Source organism: Rhinatrema bivittatum, chromosome 8 (assembly GCF_901001135.1).
Source record: "Rhinatrema bivittatum chromosome 8, aRhiBiv1.1, whole genome shotgun sequence".
Lineage (NCBI taxonomy): Eukaryota > Metazoa > Chordata > Amphibia > Gymnophiona > Rhinatrematidae > Rhinatrema > Rhinatrema bivittatum.
Window position 1 is genome coordinate 32,731,338 of NC_042622.1, and position 20,006 is coordinate 32,751,343.

The following is a 20,006-nucleotide window of genomic DNA, read 5'->3' on the forward strand; positions in this document are numbered from 1 at the left end:
TGGAATATAATCTCTGGGTCGCTGAGCTGTAGAGAGAGACTAGAAGTAGTGAGTAGACAGGGTATACTGGATACAAGATGGTACACTCACAATAGTAGATGTCTGCAATGGTCTCTATGCCACAGAGAGTCTTCAGTACATTCAGGAACAGAAGCCATAGGCGAACACTGGTTCCCACAAACAGTCTGTAATAAGAACTCACAATTGCTCTATATGAAATGGCTTCTAAAGTAGAAGAGAGTCTGTAATAGATTCTAGGAACATGGGCCCTCGTGGAGCGAGTACCGGTTCCTATCTGTAATCTTGCCAATGTAACTCTTGATCTCTGTACCTGCGATAATGTCTTGGACGGAAGGGAGTCTTCAGAGCAATAGGAATGCAGACCCTCGTGGAGCGAGTACAGATTCCTATGTAATAGAACTCACTGTGTTCACGTCCGCAATTGCTTCCAGGAAATGAGGAGTCTTCCGAGTGTTCTGGCAATCTGAAATCAAGAAGAGAGAGCGGAGCCCCCGAGGAGCGGGTACTCCTGGTAAGTTTGAAAAGGCCGAGCAGTGGGGACGGGTCCCCCGGCTAACTCGGATCATTGTTGCAAGTATCGTGGACTGCCGAAGCAAGTCCCGTTGGAGTTCCTTGCTAACTCGTTAGAGGTTAGCAAACAAAGACCTTTTAAAGTGCAAATGGATGACATCACTACGGGGGGACGCCCCTGAGGTTTGCGCCCTTGCTGGTACAAAGTCTGGAGCGCGCTTGCGCATGCCCTTACGTCATCAGGAACATGGCGGATCCGTAGCGTCAGGCCAGCCCGGACTAAGGAGGGCGGAGAGAAGCTGCGGCTGTACTGTCCGTCAGAGCCGAAGGGAGACGCATCCCAGGTAGAGAGGCTGGAGCGAGAAGCGGCACGAACGCAACAGTTTCCAGCTTGCTCCCTGGCTCCCAAGCCTCCTGTCTCAAGCTTGCCAGTATTAGTAACCTCTGTCTTGTTCCACTGTTCCTGTATTCCCCTGACTTTGGCTCCTGTCTGAGCTCCAGACCCGCCGGACATCAGCCTCCAGCCTGCATCTCTTCAGTCCTGACTGACTTCTGTCTCCAGTCCTGCAGGCTGCATCCCCAGGCCTGTTCAGCTTCATCTGAGCTTGCTCCTCTCTCCTCTGGATTCCAGTCCAGCTTTAGCCTTAGGTCTCCACCCTTGTTTAAGTCCTGCCAGCCACCAGAACCCAAGGGTTCAACCTGCAGGGAAGGGGGCTGGTATAGGCCAAAAATCCCCAGTCTAATCTGCCCCTGAGGTCCTGGACCGTTCCTGTAGGGGTTTCCCACCGAGCTGGGTCCTTAACCCTAACATTAAAAACTCATATAAGCATTTTTCGAGCACCACTAAAATATTTCAAAACAGACACATTAAATAACTCCCAATAATTAAAACACACAAAGATTTTTAAAAATCCCCTGCTTTCCATAACTGGGAACTTTTGATTTCCAGATGCCCTGAGATTGTCATGGTTTAGCAGGAGCTATACAGAGGCATTATGACATTTTCCGACTTATTAACCATTCCCTTCCTAATAATTCCTAACATTTTTGTTTGCTTTTTTGATTGTTGCAGCACACTGAGCCGACGATTTCAAAGTATTATCCACTATGATGCCTAGATCTTTTTCCTGGGTGGAAGCTCCTAATATGGAACCTAACATCGTGTAACTACAGCAAGGGTTATTTTTCCCTATATGCAACACCTTGCACTTGTCCACATTAAATTTCATCTGCCATTTGGATGCCCAATCTTCCAGTCTTGCAAGGTCCTCCTGTAATGTATCACAATCCGCTTGTGATTTAACTACTCTGAATAATTTTGTATCATCCGCAAATTTGATAACCTCACTCGTCGTATTCCTTTCCAGATCATTTATATATATATTGAAAAGCACCGGTCCAAGTACAGATCCCTGAGGCACTCCATTATATCCTACATTTTTTGGGGAGCTATCCTCTAAATATGACACTGGGACATGATGGGTTAAGACTGAAGTGGATCCTAAAACAATGAATCTTAAGCTGAAACATTACTACTACTACTGCTTAACATTTCTGTAGCACTTCATGACATACACAGTGCTGTATAAACATACAAAAAGACAGTCCCTGCTCAATAGAGCTTACAATGTAATAAGACAAACATATAGGACAAGAGGCTTGGTTAAAAGAAAAGAAAATTAGTCAAGACAAAAAGCAGACAATCAGGCATAAGATTTAAAAGTGGTTTCAAAAAGGTGGGTCTTTAGATGGGATTTAAACATGGCAAGAGAGGGAGCAGGACGCACCAGTTCAGGAAGACTATTCTAAGCACACGGAGTAGCCAGGTGGAAAGCACGGAGTCTGGAATTTGTAACTTAGAACCAATGTCCCATAAGAACAATATTATAAATGGGGAGTTGGTTCTAGCATCAAGGCCTGATACCCTATATTCACTTAAATAACCAGATTTTAGTAATATATAGTACTATAAAAAAAATATATAGACATTTTAAAGCATTACATTTTTTTGTATGCCTGAAAAGGAAATTGCCAATTAATGTCTAGACTACAGGGCATTGCTCCAAGGATAGGTGATCCCCGGTGCTCTTCCTGCTGATGTGTCACCTCGCTAGGCCTCACAGCCTGGGAGATGCTGGTACATCATAAAGTCAAAGCAAATGTTGCAAAGTGGGATAACGGAAGTCTATCTAAACATATAACTTTGGATCACTGTAACTCAAACGTTGGAAAGATGGTGTGAATGAATACTTCGAGCAGTCTTCCAAGGAACACTGGATTGGCACTGGTGCCTTGGTAGAAAGGATGCTCTGCCCTCTGAGCCAGTACAGACCCAGTGTCCCAGCCTGGTGGTGGTGGTGGTAGTGGGGGCACAAAACTGCTGAGCCTGTCATATTTCAGATTTGACTGACTGAGGTCTTGGCTGCTGGGTGAAATAAAGATCCCGGGACTGTTTTACACGAGCATAAATGCATTCAGTCTAAGCTGCACAGGCCAGCACTTAATGACATTTCCTTTCAGAGAGCGCCAAATTAGGTTTCGAAGAATCTCTGTCCCAGTCCATTGCACCTGTCCCTTGTAGCCGTGTTGCTTTGGGTAAAAGCACTATGCAAAAATGAAATGAAACAGTATTCAATAATAATTTCTTTTTTTTTTTTTTTAAATAAGGTCCTTTCAATCTGTGGAGAGGTTGGGTTTCCATGAACTGCTCTGCAGTCTGTCACAATTCGACTTTGATTATCCAGTCCCACCGGTTCTAAAGAGGGCTTCATTTATCCAGAACCAGTTCACAAACTGCACATACTGAGGTTTGTGTTTGATTTAGACACTACAGAAGAGGCTCCCTTCTTTTCCATGAGCAAGGCAACAGTGATGCAGCATTAAAAGCATCAGGCTCTCATCACAAGAGGTCAGGCTGGTGACTTTTATCCGCCATTTCCTCAAACACTTCTGCCGGAAGGTACAAAGTAAATACTAGTGAAATTCTCGGGCTGAAATAAATGCAGTGACTTTCTTTGCCTTTGCTGTTAAAAACCAGCCAAACTGATGGACAGCATTGTTTCTAGGATTTAGTATGAACAGTGACCAAAACCGTACAGAGCACTGTACAAAGCCAAACATAGAGGCCAATGTACTAAAGTATGCAGAACTGTAGGCCTATTTCAGTATTTGGCTCATGATATTTTGCTACCAGGACTTCTATGCTAAAAAGCTCAGTAGCAAAATAGTGCATGACGTTTTTCTACTGACTTTTTATAAAAACGTTAATACACCCCATTGAGTTGTTATATTTTTTACAAAATCGGGTTTCGAAGGGTTTTTCATGTGTAATTTAACTATGCATTCATAGTTAAGGAGCCGCTTTGCATGATTTTGCATCACGGTTCCTCCTTAAAATTGAATTTGCATGAAATTTCTCATGTGTAAAAACTATCAGGCCAATTTAAAAACAAGCATGAGTGTGCCCACACACACGTATACTGGAGCGCGAGCAGAGATACACTGGAATTTTGAATTATGCGTGCACTTGCACGCTAAGACGGTAACTTTTAAACCGACATGCGTTCATCGGCCTGTGCCCAGGGACATGGCCATTTTATAACATACACACGTATAATGCGAGCATGTTTTAAAATAGCCTGACCAGGCGTACATGTGAATGCAATTTTAAGCGGACACGCTCCTATGCACATTACCAGTTTTCCCAGTTTCTTCCCAGTTCACCCAGGTAAGGAATAGGACTTCCAAACACCCCTAGTTTACTAGCCAACCTTCTCCCCTGTTAGCCACGACCTTTAAAACTCCACTGATCTGCCTAGACTTTTTTTGGTTTACAACTTACATGTCACCCATAGCAGCAGTAAAATTGCGTGGCGGGGATCCCAGCGCGCCTGTGCACATAAGTATTTACGACTTAATTTCAAGTTAAAATCCTGGAAGCCCCCCATGCCCCGCCCCCTTTTAAAAAACTTTTCATTTGTGTATGCAGCGGCAAATATGTGAGTATCTGGGCGGCTTTCAAAATCTGCTCGGCGTAGGCCGGCCCAACTTGCACGCTCATCTCCCAGTTTTGGTGCACGCTGGGCTTTTAAAATCCACCTTACATGATTTAAAATATGCCCACTGCACGTAAAAATGCTCCTAGATTACTTGAGAAAACCTATTTTACAGATTTTCCGTAGGACTAAGCTGGCTTTAATGCACGCGGGTAAGTGGATGTTAAAACACGCTCGCGCGAGGGACATTCCCAGTTTTTCCAATTAGTCCACTAGTTTGCCCAGTCAATATTAAGATCTTCCAGGCCCTTCTGATTTTCTGATTTTCACTCTGAGGACCCCCTCAGAGTGAGGGGGTCCAGTTGACCTGGACCCCCTCACTCTGTCCTGTAAGCGCCAAAATGCAAGATTTACAGACTTGTTCCTCAACCTTGAGCTGCGGCCTCCGGTATTAAAATATGGAGTTAGGCGCATGTGTTGGCCGCACTCTTCCCATGCCTGCCCCTTTATTTTTGGCATGCATGGGTACATATGCACATAAATCGCAGCTTTTAAAATCTGCATGGTGCACATACACACTTATGTGGGCATTTCTGAGAAAACACTTTTATTATCAACCTCTGTGTGTGAAAAATGGCTTCTTGCAAAGACAGTAGTTAAACGTGGCATGCTAGAATGGCAAAGAATGTGCCTTATCCCATTTAATGCACACTGCCTGCCTTTTTAGTAACTAAGTGGCCTTTGTGTAATTCTGCCCACTTTAGTGCATCAGCCTCTTAGAGTGTACAGCTACTTTCACTGAAAATTAAGATAGCCCTTTGGCCGTGTCTACAAAAATGACAGTGTTGTACGATGAGCCTGCGTCTTGTAGTACAATAGGCTATTGGATAGAAATAAAGGACAGAGATTTTGCCTTCATCGGAATACTGAGCAAGTTTCTTTGGTTTGCTACCCTTGCCTTGGCATGAATGCCTGATACCAAAGTGAAGAGAAATTATGACGGGACGGTTTATTGACATTTCTAGGAGGAGGCCAGGAAATAACTTGCACACACACACACACTGATGGAGATAAGGAGACAGAAATTACTGTGGGAGGGACATGGAGATCCCTAACTTACGGGCTGCAGCCTTTGTGCCATGAACTTCCTCCTGTATGAAATCGGCCTTCTGCTGCCTTTCCTGTTTTATCCCACCTTTCAGCTGATACATCCTGGGTTTCCCGTTGTCAAGCTAAAACGTTCTTCTCAGCACAAAGCTCTGAACATTTGAGCAGATGGTGACCTTATCCCTGAATGTCAGTTAACAGGGCCTTTTTTGGCAGCAGGCTGCCGAATTAAAATTTAATGGAGATGACTGCACGGATGGATGTAAGAGCAAAGTGGTTTCCGACAAGCACAAAGGCAAGTAGAGATGTGTCTAAACCAAAACAGTTTTGGAAGGGCTGGGAAAGAAATCGCTTATGACTTGCTCATAGTATTCTTTTCTGGCCTTGTCAAAACTAAAAATTATCCCCCGTGGCAGTTTAATATCTATTGCACCAGCTCTGTCACATTCTTGGATTGTAAACATTGCATTTTACAGACTGTGGCGTTTTCTAGAAGATTCAACTTAAAATATGTATCTTAGGAGATCCCTTGACTGGTAGAGTCTAAGTAAGTTTGGCCAATTTATTTTATTCTAAAACATTTGCTGGAACAGAACAAAGCAAAACAAAAAAAGCAAACAACCCTGAACAAATAGAAATCTATTAATAAATTAAACTTAAAGTTTGACTGCTGATGGTGCTTAGTGCATATAAATTGATATTAGACCAATTAGTTTAATGCATTAATTCACTGGATATACCGTTATTATTATAAAGATATGTTACTCAGTATCTTACTTGGATACCAAGGGTAAAATACAGGATTACACCATGTTATATACATAATGATACATAATACATCACACCTAGAATACATTAAATATATAATAAAGATAAATTCATCTAATATACATAAACAAAATAAATATATAACATATCAAAATAAAGAGTAGAAAATCAGTGGAGCTAGGTCGGGCCCAGTGTGTTGGGGTGAGGGAGTCAGAGGTATGAGGCTGTGTTTTTTGCTGGCTAAAGAGGATAGGTTTGCCCCAAGATCCAGGTCATTATTGTATGATGGAATGTCTGTGTGTCAGCAGCCAGTCTCACCTCTAAAGGGAGAGAGTTACAGCGCCTGGGGATGAAAGAGGAGAAGGCACAGTTTCCAGGTCCAGGTCAGCCTGGGGAAGAATGCTGAAGACGTGTCATCTTTTTTGGATCACAGTCTGTGGGAGGGATGTCCTGTCACTGGAAACAAAACAGGGAATCTCGACAAAATGCCCCATTTCGTTTGTTTTCCAAACGAAACAAAAGAAAAATCAAATTAAATGTCATTCATTTTTTTGTTTTTCCCAGAGGGGAAATGGGCAAGGCCTGGTCCTGCATCCGCACGGGGCCCAGGTAAAAAGGAGAGAGCGTGCATGGCTGACGCAGGAGCTAGAGGGGGTAAGATATGGAGAAAGTGGCAGAGGCGAGGAAGCATTTCGGGGGGTTGGGGGGGGGGGGGGGTTTGAAGTGTTGTCTTTTTTTTAAACAAAGAAAAATGAAAAAAGCCCAAAATGAAACAAAACCCCCCTCCCCTAACAAACTAAAACTAAACAAAATGACCTCCCCCCTCCCACACACCCCTAGCGATCCTTCAGATAAGTTGGGCTCTGGTTATTTAGTGACTTGCAAGCAATGCAGAGGGTTTTGAATTGAGCCTGGTAGGGGATTGGCACCCAATGTGGGTTGAGGCCTGGGCTAATGTGGTCTCTGCAGCTGCGGTCGTATAATGTCCGGGCTGCAGTGCTCTACATTAACTTTGCAAGTTTTTGAGGCTGGCTTGCTTGTTTGTCGTACGTACGTTCATAAGGAAAGAACCACCAGAAAGAAAAAAACAAAAAATGAGGCTTGTATGCAAACTGCACACCTGACCAGCAGTCGGCCGCATAGATCAATGTCTTTAAGTGATTCAGGGAAGGTGATGGAGGGGAAAGGGTGCCTGTTTGCAGAATTTTCAACAGAGTGGATAAGCCAGAGCAGGCAAACAAAATGAAAGATAATTTTAAAAAAAGAAAAAAGAAGAAAAGAAGACTCAAAGTTAAGGTACCTGCACTTTAAACCCCCCAAATTGTAAAATCATGCATTTGAGAAGCAGAAATCCAAGCACCAAATGCCTTTATTGGGGTGAAGAAAAGGCCACCAAGTCGGAAAGAGACCTCAAGGTATCCAGTCAGTGTGACAAAGCATTTGGGAACGCTGGAGTAGTGTACCTGAGTACCTAATGAGCGGTATCATTAGCAAAAACAGCGAAGTATCGTTACCCCTACAGGTGAGACCTCACTCTGTTCTGTTCTGGAGAGCACATCTACAAAAGGACATTGACTAGACGGGCAATTCAAAGGTGGGCCAACAAAATGGTGCTTCCCCCCACCCTGCACCGTAAGCCACACACAGAGTGAAGGAGCTAAAGATGCACTTTCTAGTGGAGCTATGATACTGACATTCAAATATCTAACAGGCTTCAATCAAGAAGCTGTTGCGACTGTCGGTTGTTCTCGGCTCCTCCCGCTTACCTTGGGAAAATGGCTACCGCCGCGTCTGCTAGCCACCCCCTCCGGCGTCCCCGGAATGGCTATGGCATTGCCTCCCGCCATGCTCCTCCCAAGGGCCTACTAGGGTGCGTGAGCACGCGCTACCCACATTTTATTCTGACTATGGCGCAAACCTCGGGGGCGGCCCCCTTGAGTGACGTCACAACATCCAGTTATTTAACTTGCCCGCAATTGCTATCTAACTGAGTTAGCAAAGACTGGACTTGGACTGGAATTCGGATTGGACTTCTCCGGTCTACGCTGCTCTGCCGCTTCCGTGCAGCCGCTGGAAGCTCTTTCTCTGCCCTTCGGGGTAACCACTAACATGGGTACCCGCTCCTCGGGGGCCCTTCTTCTTCTTTCAAGTGCCTTACTGGGATCAGGTACTCATTCCTCGAGGGCCTGCTCTCCCTGCCTCGGTGCCTGGAACTATCTACGTCTGCCTGGTGGAAACCTTCTACATCACAGCTACCATCTAGTGAGTAATCTAATTCTCAGTCTACCTCATCTACAGCTTTGCCGTGCTGGGAACCCTACACCGGAACCTCCCTATATTATCTTGGTGTGAAGGGTCCCTCTGCCGAGGGTCCCTGGACTGCTACTTCAGAACCTGCTCACTACTACCACCTCTGGTGGCTTACATCTGCTGTATAATAAAAGACAATTCAGTGTTTGTGCATCCTGAGTCTATCCCAGTACTGTGGCTCCCCAAGGGGTTCCTCCCCGTGGGCGTGGTCATCTGCCACAGTATCTAAGAATCCACCCAAACACCTCAAAACCCTAACTGAAGCAGAAGGAAGATCAAGGACAATGGGTCATTGGGGATCTTGCATACGAGAAAATAACTTTTTTGCTGACAGAGCGGTGAATACCTGGAGCAGACTTCACCAAAGGAGGTGATAGGAGCCAAAACAGTGGCAGAATTCAAGCTTGCAAAGGACAGACACAAAGGGAGCTTCATGGGAGAGGGAGGGACAAGACCACAGATCATGTAAGATCTATGAAAGCAAGTGGGCAGGCACAAATAAGCAGACCAAATGGACTATGTGGTCCTTTTCTGCTGACTCCTTCTATGTTTCTATATTCAGTTATTTCAGGTGTGTTTCAGGAGATGTGAGAATACATGGTGATATCAATAGAGAAAACACATTTTTGATAATTCAGTAGACAGTTAAAATTGACAAAATATTCCACATTAGGCGTCACCATTCAGGAAAAGGACTTAGGTGTCATCATTGAAAATACGTTGAAATCTTCTGCTCAGTGTGCAGCAGCAGCCAAGAAAACAAATAGAATGCTAGGGATTATTAGGAAAGGAATGGAGAATAAAGCAGAAAATATCATAACGCCTCTATCGTAGAGACTACATTAATTCCTTAGCCTAGCTGCGGTCCTATACGCAGCTCGAAGTCACTTAGTCCCTCTATGAACCCGGTTAATTAAACATTCTTAATGCATCTTTGTTTGATTTCTTCCCTTTTAACTTGCCCGCTAGTCAAGTTAACTCTTCCCGTTTTCCAACAGTTACTCCAGTTTTCCCGTTACTTTGGCATTCACCATAAGTTTATTTTGAAGTGTCATCATGTATAGCCCTATGTTTCTTTATATTATAGTATATTTCTGTTGTACCACATGTTCATTGTATCCGCCTCACGGCGACAGTTCCGGTTCTATGTAAACCGGTGCGATATGTATCCTATACGTGAACATCGGTATATAAAAGTTAAAAATAAATAAATAAATATCGCTCCATGGTGCGACCTCATCTTAAGTATTGTGTGTAGTACTGGTCACCACATCTCAAGAAAGATACAGCAGAATTAGAAAAGGTACAGGGAAGGGCGATCAAGATGATAAAGGAGATGGAATGATGCTCCTATGAGGAAAGGCTAAACAGGCTAGGACTCTTCAGCTTGGAGAAGAAACGGCTGAGGGGAGATATGATAGTGTTTTATAAAGCAATGAGGGAATGGAATGAGTTAATGAATCAGTTGTTTACTCTTTCAAAAAGTACAAAGACTAGGGGACACACAATGAAGTTACTGGGTAATTACATTTAAAACTAATAAGAGAAAATATTTTTTTACTCGATGTATAATTAAGCTCTGGAATTTGTTGCCAGAGGATAATGTGAAAGCTATTAGTGTAGCTGGGTTTAAAAACGGTTTGGACAAGTTCCTGGAAGAAAAGTCCATAAACCTTGATTAAGGTGGAGTTGCAGAAATCCACTGCTTATTCTTAGGATAAGCAGCTTGGAATCTATCTACACCTTGGGATCCTGCCGGGTACTTGTGACCTGGATTGGCCACTTTTAAAAACAGGATACTGGGCTTGAAGGACCCTTGATCTTACGTGATATGGCAAGTCTTATGTTCTTATGTTCTAAATCTATTAAGATTTTCTTCTGAGTTTTATTTCATTCCTAAGGAGGTTTTAGTATTGAAAGTTTTTGAAACTTCCATTTACTTAGCTGCACCTACCACCAGGAATGTGAGCAAATCAGGAATGAATTTTGTAAGAACCACTATGCATCATTCTATTCCATTTCAGGGGTGGTCAAGACCAATCCTCAAGAATGACAAACAGGTCAGGTTGTAAGGTTATCCACAACGAATATGCTTGAGGTAGACTTGCACGCACTGCCTCCATCATATGCAAATATACCTCATCCACGTTCATCGTGGATAAACTGAAACCCAGCCTCATTGTGGCTCTTGAGGCCCAGAACTGGCCATCCCTCTTCTATTTTATCCCAATATTGTCTCCTGTGTTTGCCCTGGATTTTTTCCTTCAGGAATATTATGAAGCAGTATAGCCCTGTGCTTTGGGGCATGTTATGCTATAGTCTATGGATCCAGTTATAATCCCCTTTTCAGCAGGGGTGTGTGTGCAATGGCTTTGCACATGCAGGTGATGTGCTGGTCAGAAATCCATGCAGAAACCATCATCCTGAAGGGAGAGAGAACTTAACGGAAGAGCTGATAGCTGCAGCACGTATCTGAAACAGTACCAGGTTAGGGTAATCTGTCGATAGCAGAAGGGCTCGGGAGCAGACAGTAACTATAATAGAGACCTTTGGTATAGCTCAGAAAGAACTGATAATTTTCCCAGTTATGCTAGGAGACAAAAAAAAAAAAAAAGAATCATATGAGAAAGAATAACATAGAAAGAAATGAAAAGTGAAGGACCATTAATACAAAAAGCTGCATCTCTACAGACCTGAGGCCCTGAAACCGGTGGATGGGGTTTTTTTTGTACTTCAAGACTACAAAATAATCTTTAGAAAGGGAAGACCATTCCACACTCCCACAGAAGCTGTTTCCTGCAGTACCTAAGTGTATTATAGCTAGAGAAGTAGTTGCCTCTGAAATTATCTTTTTGTTACTGTGGTCACTCAAACTCCTGTGTCAGGCATGATGAGAAAGCTTAAGTGTCGGATCTGTAATAGCACTGAGATTTCAATTCTCCTGTGAACTGAGGTCTCCTGAAGCCTTCGGGGGTTTTAGCAGGAATGGGAGCAATTGACCAGGTTAGTGCCCCCAAAGGATGAAATAAATCTAAAACCAGTTGGGATTTCATCTGTTGTACTCTGATGTATTTGCAGCCTCAGACAGAACATGACATTCTCTTGACCAGAGATTACCTTCAAGCTTCTGTGAGATTTTACATAGAGTTTTATTCAAAAAGCAGCCTCGTCAGCCAAGTAATACAGTGTATTGTGGCATCAACCCTGGGGATGCTAGAATTCATTTTCCCCCTCCTCCAGTCACACTTTCATATGCAAAGCCTGGACCCTGGAGATAGGTGCAAATTGACAGAACTGAATAAGAGGGCTTGGGTTTTGTTTTTTGTTTTTTTTTCTTTTCACTCACCCTTGTTATTCTGGGATGCTTCTCTTGTCCAAGCACATCTGGATTCTCAACCCCCCATTCCTCACCCAGAAAAATACTCCCAGCCTTTCCCAGACTTGAACCTCTCTGGTGCGACAACATGTTCTTGTAATTCCATCACCTAAGAGCAGACAACTTGCATTCTGAATTATCCTTACCACTGCACTGAAATTCCATACAGTATTTGTCCTTCTGGAATTAAAATATTTCACCATAAATCCTGCATGCCACACTCTGCTGCAAACACTTCACAACTAAGTGGAATGAACTCAATACCAGGGAACTTTTTCCTTGTTTCCTGATACATACCATATCAGTCCTGCTGGTGGAAGAAATGAATACTGTGCCTTGTCTGTCTCTTGCTTCTATAAAATGATGAGCAAACCATTCTCAGTAATATTCCCCCTCACTCTGGATGACTCTGCTCTGTTTGGATGACTACCCAGCCCAAATCTTTACCCGCTCAAGAAAAGCGCGTGAAACACATCAGGTGCTCTGTTTCCATCCCTCTGGGAATCTCACTTGTGTGTCACAAGGCTTTAAGACTGTAATGAAAGCATACTTTGCTAAGCTTTTGTTCTGCTTGCTTTTGTGAGGTTCTGCTGCCAGCCTGTGTGTGGCTCAGTCTCTAAGAGAACCTTGAGGTAAGGTGAACTTTCATCTTCTCACCAGCAGGTGTCAGTATGTTTTCCTCAGCTGGTTTGGTTACTCCTCCATATTCTCTGACTCCCAATTCCCCTCATGGGCCATCTTGCTTCCTGTCTTGTTATGAATATAAACTGAGGTCTCTCCTACTTTCCTTGCCAGAACTTGATCCTATACTACACTAGTGTGTGCTAATGTGCTTTCAGTCTTCCTGTGGTGGTGCTTTTACTCCCTGAATCTCGACTCATCATAGTGTCTCCTTTTGGCCTTTTCTCTCAAGTGGACCTTACACATGAGAATTCATCTTTATGGCTACATTTGTTGTGTTTGGTATCTCAGCCCCCTGTAACTGGCCTTTTGCAGCCAAGGGTCTAGTAGATCCCACTATCTGAGGGCTCAACCTACGGGGAAGGCAGCTGCTACAGGCAACGATCATGCCTTCCTTGTGCTGGTACCAGGAGTGCTTCATTCAGCAACTTTCCTTAACCTGACCTTGGATTCTGGTCCACTCACCATCTTGGGAACCCCTCTATCGACGAGAATCCTCATAGCTTTCAATGTTGAGGGGTGAGTGCATGTGATTTTGCTTCAGCATTATATATAATAAATCTACAGACCTGGATAAATGAGGATTTTTTAAATCTTTATCCTTGCCCCATGGGACTGAGAGATTTTAAATTTTTATACCTCTTCACTCTTTTTAAGTTTGCATGACTATTTGTGAAGTTTTGTTTTTTCACTTGTGCTTAGGGTTATATTCATAAGCACTCAGTACAGGTTATTCCAGCTTCCTTGGGAGACTGATGCAGCTGAGAACCTTTGAGGTTAGGGTTGTAAAATTGTGGCTCCTTCATGAGGGTTGTAACTGCGGCTTATATTCTCCCTTCTTTGGCTTTATAAAGTCTCATACGACTGAACAAACACTCAAACCCCCTGCCTACCTTGCTGTACAGAGGAACAGATATACTTCTATACAACAACAACAAAACAGCACAGGCCTCAGGGCCTGCTGGAGCGTTTCTGAACAGAACACCGGCAGGGCAAGAGAACCCCGGGAATCGCTTCTGCCCCATGAAGACACTTAGGGTTGTGGGCAAGCTGTGGGGGGCAGGGGGCAGGGTCCAGGTGGGTAGGAGGGATGGGGAGGATGGAGGAATAGGAAAAAGGCCTGGTGGGAATTTGTCTTTATTTTTTAGAATTGCAATTTTTGTGGTGGGGGAAGGGGCCTACCACTGCTTCTTTTTTAAGACACCAAGCAAAATAAAAAAAAAAAAGAAATGAAATGGAATGGATCTCCCCCACCAAGGAAACAAAAACACCCCCTCCCCCACTGCCCGAAGGCCATTTCAAGCATTTTCTCACGTTTCTGCCAAACCTTTTTCCCTGCATCTTCCGGTGGTGACCCTTGCCCTTTACCTGCTGTTTCCCGTCTTTCCTCCAGCGAGTACATTTTTAGTGTCTTACAGGGTCTGTGTGATTTCAGTGGCCCTTTTCCGAACTGCTTCCCTCCTCTCTATGCTCTTGTGAAGGTGCAGCCTTCAGAACTGAGCGCTGAAGGTTGGATCTCGCTAGCAGCTGACACAAGGGCATTACTGCCTCCGTTTTCCTGCTGATGATGTCGCAACGTAATGTGATGTCGTGGGTTTGTGCCACCGTTTGCAATCCGACTGGAAGTCTCTGCTTACATAAGAAACTGAACCACTGGTTAAGCATCTGGGGGTGTTTCCACAGTCGCCCTGCCTGACTCCTCCTTGCAGCTTCCCCGGTTCTATCCCCGGAGAATCCCCCAGGCCAGGTACTCCAGTTTCTAGTGCTTATATTTTACCTCATTCCTTCCAGGGCGTCACAACTAAGGGTTCAAATCCTCTCTCCCCAGTTCGTGAGCTGGGCTTAAGCACATATAGTCCTAGGTTATCCCAGTAGTTTAATGTCTCTGTAGCTTTACTTAATCAAACCACATCAGTCTCAGACTCACACCATAAGAAAGCAACTCTCACCTTAATCCTCCTGCATGCTGCTCACAGTTGCTTCCTGCACATCTTAACCTTGGCTGCAACCTATGGGCCTGGTTCTTAGGGAACCAGGCCCTACTGCCACCTCTCACCAGTTGGGGTTTGTGCTTCTCCTTTCACCATGGCTGCAACTAATCCAGCCCACAGCAGTGTTCACTTAAAGCTCCTGACCTGCAGTCTCCATGAGTGTGTCCTCTTCTGGAAGGGTTCTCCACCACTCGCCTCCCAAGCCCATCAGCTCCTCAGGGCTGCCCAACACCTCCCCCTCCATCTCCTCTGTCTCTTCATCTGGTTCTACCAGAGCTCCGTCCTGTTCCTGCCCCTCCTTCAGACAAGCTCTCACCCTTCTCCCACCATGCCGGACTCTCTTTTCCTTTCAACAGGGCAAAGTCTGGGATGTTCCTCCCCTCCAGAACCCCTGTGCTTTCTGGGAGTTGGAGTCTACCTCCTATTCTGATTTCTTTTATGTACTGATTCTCCTTCGCAGGTTTTCCTTAGCCTTCTTGCGTTCACCAGGGGAATATAATGCCCATCTCATTATGCAAGCAAACATAGCATTAACTTTCCCAGTTTGTTTATTGCATTGATCTTGAAATCATCTGTGGTGATTATATCCTTCTTTTTTTTTTTCTTGTTTGATAGTTTTCAGTTCTTGTCTAACTGATATGTGGCTAATGGATTTTTTTTTTTTTGCATCCTGAATGCCGGATTTTACACTGAGCAGTGAAGCTCATTTTCCAGACCCTTCACCATTCTCCCAATTTTTCCAAGCCCCCTTTCATTTTTTCACCACTACTGACATGGCTTCTCTGTTACAGATTTTTGTTTAGTCTTCAGACAAGTATTTTCCCCCTCTTGTGCTCTCCAGCAATGCTGTTAATAAAGACATTGAAAAGTAGTGGTCCCAGTACTGAGCCCTGGGGTGCACTGTTGGTCACTGCCTTCACCAGAGTTGGCTTCAATTGCTGCCACTTTCTGGCTTCCTGCCACTCAGTCATTCCCACACCCAATTTACAAATTTCTGACCCTCTTTCATCTTGACAGAGCTGCCCAGTCACCCAGTTCCAAGACACAGATTTTTCAACCACTTCTGGTTTTGAACTTACATCCCAAATGCATTGTGTGGTATTTGTAGTCCCTGATTCTATCCATTAAAATCAGTGCCTCGGGTCCCATAATGCGTCAAGATAGAAATCCAGGAATGGCCTAAAATCTCCCTCCTGGAACTGGGGAACTGGGCAGCTCTGTACTGTCAGTCCAGCTTGCTTAGCAATCTTCTTTGTGGAACAGCATCAAGAGCCTTATCGAAGTTCAGGTAGACAACACCTACTGCATCTTCCTGATCCACCACTTTAGTCACGTCATTGAAGAACTCAATCAAGTTTGTCTGGCAGGAGCTTCCCTTTGTTGTCTTGTATTCTGTCATCTACTTATTTCAAGACACTGCACTATTTTTTCTTTAAAATTCTTCCCATAGTTTTGTCCACTACTGAAGACAGACTAACAGCTCTGCCCTGGACCATCTCACTATATCTGCTCTTCTTCAGTCCCTCGTCGCACCCTCCCTGAGTCTTCATGGACAAGCAGAACAGAGTTGCAAGGGTTGCAGTTGGCACATTCTTGAGCTCTTTTAATATCCTGGGGTTTACAGAATCGGACTCCATGACCTTATTCACTGTTGTTTGTGTACGTTTTCAAGTACCACTTCTTGGTAATTAGGTTTGCAATCATTTCTCATTTATCAATGCCATTTCCTGCCATAGGTCCATTTTGTCTGAAAATATCAAGCAAAAGAACATATTTAAGATGTTTACCTCTTACTCTTCCTCTTCATATATCCCACGTTCTCCTTTTATATCTAAAGAAGGTTTTATCTCCTCAACTGGGCATTTTTTTCTCTCCATTTGGACTTTTTTTTTTAAACCATGCTCCCTACTTCTCTTTTGTTTTCTCCAATAATTCTGCCTGTCCTCCTCCGCCTGTGGGTTTTTTTGTTTTTTTTTTTAATACTTTTTGAATGCTAATCTATTTCTCCTTTCTACTTTTGTTAACCTGTCTTACACAGAGAATTGTTGCCTTCTCAGTGCTCTCTTTTATTGCTGACCAGGAGTTCCTCCTCCATACCCTTCAGCTCTTGGGTTCCCATCAGAGCCTCCTCAGCACTATCACTCATCGTTCTGAAGTCCGTCCCTAGCCTTGGTATGGTTCAGTTCAGGTCAGAGTTGATTATATTTTTTAATGCTTGCTGACTGTACCTAATAAACATTGAAGTTCATAAACATTAATGGACATGAAGTTCATAAACATTAGCTTGATCTGTTTGACCATAAGAGCTATGAGCTGAATGTGCTGTCTGGATGTGACGAGGATCTCTCAAGCGAGTGATTCTGGCTCTGAGTGGGGTATGAGGTAATTTTTGTACATCCTTAGCTGCCAAGTTTTCTCCTGCTCCTTTGAGCTTCGGGCTCAGTTCAGATCTGTGATCCCGGCTCCATGAGCCTTCATTTCTCCTATTTTGTATCCCCCTCCTAACTTACTCGAGTCCGGTCATCGCAGTAACAGTCCTCGGGTGCGGGCCACCAGGCCTCCTTCCAGGACCCTGTGATCCTGGGTCCTAATTACTGGACCTAGGTGTCACTTTTGCATGATGTCCATGACTCCTCCCCCCCCCTCCCCCAGGAGCTGTCACATTGCCTCTGCAGCATTCCCAGCCCTGGCTGACCCTGGAAACGGAAGGTCCAGCCAGGGGATTGAAGTGAGGACATTTTATATGGCAGCACTCAGTACTGCCACGGAATCACTGGGCCTACCCCATATACGCATGGAGTGACTTTTTATGGATATTGCTGACGTGGTGCATTTGACAAACTGCAAAGAGACACAATATCCTTTATAGAGAAAGCAAAGCTATAATTGCCTTTAGTTAAAAATGCAGCCTTCGAATGTACTAAACTCAGGAGCTTGGAATTTATTTCAGTAGGGTTGCAGTCCATCTTGCACATCTTTAGCTTCCCTTTAATTTACATTTGAAAGGAATGAAAAGATCAATTTAATTAGTCCTGAGAATTAAATGGAATTTGAAGGATATTCCTTATTTTCTGGGAAAAATATATCTATTGTTCCTACCGGCTTCTCGGCTAGATTTTTGAGTGTGTGTGTATGTACACGTAGACGGTGTGTTGATCCTGTAGATACACACAGGTTATTATACAAACAGTATTTAACTGTTACATGTACTGTAAGATGGGGCCATTCATTCTTGTGCTATCTAATTATTCTGCTTACCATGGCGTTGGCATTGGCAGGTGGTGCTGATGTGATTTTGTTAACCGTATTCAGCTATTTACAAAAGAGTCTTTCACTCTCAATTTACATTGAACTGAATGGGCTTGAGCTACATCGACATAGACTTTGCATAACATTTGTGGAAATGAATCGTCTCTTAAAGAGACAGTGACTTATCCAGCTCTCCTCAGCTTATCTAAGCACAAGCAAAGTAAGGATTCATGTGACAACCCGCCACTGAGTTCATTTCCTGCTCTTTTCTTTCCCACTGGAACTCATTAGCTTAGTGAAGAGATTAATTCAGGTCCAAGATAATTCACTAGAAGATGGTTCTGGAGCACTACCTTCATCGTGTATCTTACTTTAATGCTCATGTTCTTTGGTGAAAACCAAAAATACAGTTTGAGGTCAGAGGATAGTGCTTGCAGACAGTATCCTAGTGCAGTATCAAAATGACATAGCAAGAAACAAAGTAAAAAGTATATGTGGAATATGCTGCTACAGGTTACAGTCACAGCAAGTAGAATAGCAGGATTCAGGAAGGGTCTGGATACCTTTCTAGAAGACAAGGACATAATAGATATTAAACACTGGATGGGGATTGGGTTCCTACACACATATATCTACAGGGAGCGCTTAGATGGGAATTAAACTTTGACACCATTGCTGAATACAGGTTGCTGGGCTAGATGGGCATTGGTCCAACTCAACTTGGCCATTCTAATGTTCTTATCTCTCACATCTTAAGCAAAGGAATGCTTACTTACATTTGCCATTTTCAGGCAAAAGAACACAAGCAATATAAAGTGAAAACAGAAAATCATTTTTTGCTTTGTCGCTTACAAAGCTGGAAAGTGTTTTGTTATCTCCCCCACTAGACAAGTAGTGGATTTTGGAAATGAAAGTGAACCCAACTGCATTTCAAATCTTAAAGAAAAAATTGCATCCCCCAGCCTTCCTTGAAATAAAAAGTATGTGCCGGGGAGAGGTCCACCAGCCCACCTGGAACCCCTAACCTCTCTTGAGTGCTTTCAAAGTGTAAGCAGGGGAGCTGCGAGACCGCCCCAACATCATGACCCCTCCTGACCCTCAGCCCCTAGCTAGCGGAAACAACCCGCCTTCTTTTACTGTATCTTCTAATACTGAAATGAGTAAAAAGTAATCAGTCTTCCCTGACAAAAGCGTCCCATGCCAAAACGCAGCTTTTAAAGAACCACTGCCATTTTTCACACTGAGGAACGCAGCACTCATGTTGAAAAGTGCTTTGGTGCACATTCTAATATGCTCAATATCGTTTGCCACGTGCCAACACTCTCTTTATCATATTATTATAACTGAACCTGTTTTTCTTTGCATTTACATTTTCACTTCTGTTTTCTTTTTTGCTGCATGCATACACTCACATCTCATACCCTCAGACATTCAACACACTGGGGCAGATTTTCAAAGCCTACGCGTGGATTTACGCGTGTAGGGGGAGTTATGCGCGCTGGGCCTATTTTCTAAAGCCCCGGGACGTGCATAAGTCCAGGGGCTCGAAAAAAGGGGCAGGATGTGGGCAGGGTGGGGCGTGGCCGGAGCCTCCAGGCACAGCGGCCATTTGCAGGATCGCAGGCCGGCAGTTGGCCGGCGTGCGCAACCTTCGCCTGCCCGGAGGCAGGCGCAACTTATAAAATAAATGTAGGGGGGGGGGGGTTTAGGTAGGGCTGGGGGGCGGGTTAGATAGGGGAAGGGAGGGGAAGTGGGGGGGGGGCAGAAAGAAAGTTCCCTCCGAGGCCGCTCTGATTTCGGAGCGGCCTCGGAGGGAACGGGGAAAGCCATGAGGGCTCCCCTAGGGCTTGGCGCGCACAAGGTGCACTAGTGTGCACCCCCTTGTGTGCGCGCGCATGTTATAAAATCAGGCATAGATTTGTGTGCGCTGGGTTGCGCGCACAAATCTATGCCCACCCATAGCTATTAAAATCCGGCCTACTTTGTACATGCTGGCAA